Raw genomic sequence first — 4,307 nt, forward strand, 5'->3', positions numbered from 1 at the left:
GTGTTGGGGGGGGGTGGAGTTGGAGTTCTATATACTTTCTTCCCTTTCCCCACCTGAGGCTTGAGTTTCCCAGCCAGGGCTCTGGGCTAGCTGACTCACTTTTGCAATATATAATGATGCAGAGTGAACTAGTATAACCAGAAAAATTTGTATAATGATTCTATTGTAAAGACAAACATCTTTGACAGATTTAGGAATGCTGATCATTGATATGATAAAACTATAGTTCCATGACACTTATGATGAAAATCTATCTACGTATTTTTTTCTGAACATGATGAATATATATTTTTATTTTGTTTGACTATACATGTTTGTAACAGAGGTCTTTTTTTTCTTTATTCTCAATTGGGATAGGGGTAAAGAAAGGAAACAAGATAGATTTTTATTTGTTTATGTCACCACCATGCATGGGAGTCTGGTGGTGATGATTGAACCTGAGGGCTATTGTAGCCATAGAGACAGAGAATCATCCTGCTAGAGAGACTAGCAGCTAGAGAGAAGGTATGAGATAAGAAGAAGGAAGGACAGGAGAGATTAGCACCAGCATGCCTGAGAAGGACCAAACAGAAGAATCATGGCACCATGACTAGGAGCCTGCAGGTCCCTGCCAAGACATTCTGAGGCTACAGTTCAATATCAATAGATTTCTAATAGTGTTTATGAATTAGATTAGCAATTTCTATACCTCTTTCCTTTACCTTATTTCCCTAATTATTTTATATTACTTTTGTTTATCTTTATATTAAACCTTTCAACTAAGAACAACATCTACTGACCATTAGTGCGAGACTTATAGTCAAAGAATGAAAGGGCAGTATAAGGGAGTCCAGCTGAAAGCTGGATCACAGTGATCAACAACTTCTGTCCTTTGAAAGAAAATCAACTCCTCCATAATCCAATTATAGTCAGATCCCAGAATTAATATTACCAATACATTCATACATCAACAGCTTCTTGGGTAATAGTCAAGGAACACTCATTTGTTTCCTTGGCAACCTGTAGTGACAATCTAAGGGAGAGAGCCTGAGGAGCTGAGTTCTATACAGACTAGCCAGTCAGCACCAGGGAGCAGCCTGAGTCCTACTTACATTCAGGGTTCAACAACTCCTTTTATCCTCCTTGGACTCTTTTGGTCATTACAGAACCTCAATATCTTCAATATAGTGTGTTGCTGCTTTTGTATCTTGTACGCCCATTGAAGTGTTCCTGGAGTGCTATGCTCCAAGAATCCCATAATATCTCTTCAATAGTGTAAGGATTAAATTTAATGGTTGGACTATAATTTTATTAAATTATGTAGTCACCAATGTTTATTATATCTTTAGTCAGAAATTTATTTACAAATATATACAAAATGGAGAGGAAACAATAAAGTGGAGAAATGTGAAGAGGTTAAAGGTTATCTTCTCATCAACCTGAATGTTTACTCCAGATCTGCTTAATCCAGACAGAGATTAATTAGCTCTCAACCAGAAAGGCTGGCTATTATTTGGGTAAATGGGAATTAAAACAACTTTCAGGTACTGCCCCATGCTTCAGATAGGCTATTATGATAGAAAAGGAAAAATGATTAAAATTTGTAGGACATGTGGGAAAATCAAGACACTAATTCATTATTAGGGGAGTTGTGAACTGATTCAATCAATCTGGAAAGCAATTTGAATCTATGCCAAAAGAGCTATAAAACAATACATACCCAATGATCCAGCAATACCACTACTAGGTTTGTATCCCAAAGAGATACAAAACAAAAAAGGAGACAGACGTATTTGTTCAAAATATATATAAAGGACCTTTTTTAAAAAATTGTTGTTGGAGCAAAGAATTGGAAAATGAGGGGGTACTCATCAATTGGGGAATGGCTGAGAAAGTTATAATATATGATGGTAATGGAATACTATTGCGCTAGATAGGAAATGACAATCAGGAAGATCTCAGAAAACCCTGGGAAGATTTATGTGCTCTGAAGCAGAGGGATAAACAGAGCCAGGAGAACACTGTACTCAGTGACAAGAGTATTATACAATGAATAACTGTGAATAACAACTATTCTTATTAATATAATAATCCAAAACAATCCTAAAGGACTCATGATAAAAAAAGTCATCTGCTTCAAGAGAAAGAACTAATGGAGCCTGAATCCAGATCAAAGTAACCTTTTTTTATTTTCATAATTTGTTTTTTATCTAGTTTCTTTCCACAAAGGGATTAATATGGAGAAATGTTTTACATATTATGATTGCAAATGTAAAATCTATACAAGATTGCTTACCATAAAGAAGTTGTGGGGGCATTCGAGATTCAAAAACCTTTTTAAAGAAAATGGAATCTTTTTACACATAACTGGGGGAATTAAATAAAATTTAAAAAATAAAATAATTACAAGTGCTAAAATAGAGCTCAGAAGCTAGGTTTTTTTTTTTAGTGGATCAGAAGCAATAAAAGGAAGATTCATTTGGAGCCAGAAATTGTGAAATTAATCTAGAAAGATAGGGAGGATTTCCATAGACAGAGAAAAGAAATCAGTTTGGGTGGACTATACAGTACTATGATGGGGGAGAGTTGGGAGCATAACTCTAACAATAGTATTCTTAGTTCAGGTATTGTTTTGGTATAAAATGAGGAATTGATATGAAACTGAACATTATATAAAAGGAGATTTACTTTACCCTATCACAAAAAGTATATGCAACAATCATATTGGGGCGCTTCATTCTCCTTGGCAGCAGCCACTTCTCTGCCTTCCTATAGCTTGCCAGTGGAGAGTTTGAAAAAGGCAGGGGTGTTACTGAAGGCAAGAGAATCTGTGGCTGAAAGCCTGTGGCTCACTTCAGTGGTCACCATGAGTTTATCCCTTAACCCCAAACTATTCTTGAATGATTTGATAGGGAAGCCTGTGATGGTGAATCTTAAGTGTGAAATGGAGACTAAAGATTACCTAGGCTCTTTGGATGGCTACATCAACATGCAGCTTGCAAATACAGAAGAATACATGGAGCATTGTTTGGATACTTTGGTGAAGTTTTAATATGATGGGATAATGTCCTTTACAACAGATGTTTCAAAAAAGAGGAAGAATTTGGGAAAATGAGAGAATAGCATGGGGGCTGGGGTAGACAGGTTGGACAGAGGGAATTCTTTTGTATGTTTCTAGAAAATACATAATTGTTTTTCAATATCGCCATAACTTATTCCCCATGAACTTTTTTGAGTTAAAGTTATTTTCATTTTTTCAAATTCAGAACAAAAACTCAAAATTTAGGAAATGGGCAATTTGTAGAGTGAATGCTAAAAAAAAACTACCTTTTCTTAAAGATATATCTATATATTTTCCATGATCAAAGAAACAAAAAAGGATTTATATACCCCTTTGGGGGAATTTTTGTAAAAGTCAAAAAAATTTTGCAATTTCAGGAAGGGAAGTTGTAAGTATACAGCTGCTTCTCTGCAAATTCTAATTTTGGAAGTATTTCTTTTGCTTCCATATTTAAAAGTCTATCTGTTTCTCAATACTTCTGCCTATAAAATTTCTTAATTGTATAATCAGCATAACCTAAAATATATATGTATATTTTAATAGGTTTTGGCCAAAATGAATAGAGTCAGGGCACATTTGGAAAACAGTATACTTCTATTCAGAATTCTGTTCTTAAGGCCTTTGGCTTCCTCGGCTGAGGAAATTAAATGCATCCTGAGTCTTGTTTCTTCAGAACCAAGCACTTTTACACAGTTTACAATTGTTATAATCAGGTTAGAACATGTCAGTTAAGCAATGAACCAGCCTTTTAGAAATACCCACATAGTGGTAGATATTACTTTCACTGGTTGTTTTTGGTTTTGTTTTGTTTTTTAATCCTCATCTCTATGAAAATATATAACAGTAATTCAAAGATTCTGGAAAGATTCAGTTTACTGGCATTTGGAGATATAAATCTGAATGACATTCATTCTTGAAAATAAAAAAAAAATTGTTACTCTGAAAAAAAAAACCTTACATAAAAAAATAAATAATTGTCAGGCTTTGTATGAGGTAAAATAATCTAATCTAATGGCCTAGCATTCAGTGACATCAGCTTAAGTCTCAAAGTTCAACTTCACCAGAGAGGGAGGAGCAAATGAGGTTTAAAAGGGAAGCTTGGGAAAGAAAGACGTCTTTTGACTGTTGCTCTTGATCTATGGTGGGGACAGGGTCTCAGCCAGCCAAATCAAAATCATTCTTATTCAGGCTGATACCTTAAAAGGAAATCTATCTCTCCCACTTTCTCTCTCTCTCTCTCTCTCTCTCTCTCTCTCTCTCTCTCTCT

The 4,307-nt window shown here is 35.0% G+C and overlaps 1 pseudogene; it reads left to right on the plus strand.

Moving 5' to 3' along the window:
- Nucleotides 1-2,845: 2,845 nt before the first annotated feature.
- On the plus strand, nt 2,846-3,102 carry LOC123254401 (annotated as a pseudogene).
- The last annotated feature ends 1,205 nt before the right edge of the window (nt 3,103-4,307 follow it).

This window comes from Gracilinanus agilis, unplaced genomic scaffold (genome assembly GCF_016433145.1).
Source record: "Gracilinanus agilis isolate LMUSP501 unplaced genomic scaffold, AgileGrace unplaced_scaffold21223, whole genome shotgun sequence".
Classification (NCBI taxonomy): domain Eukaryota; kingdom Metazoa; phylum Chordata; class Mammalia; order Didelphimorphia; family Didelphidae; genus Gracilinanus; species Gracilinanus agilis.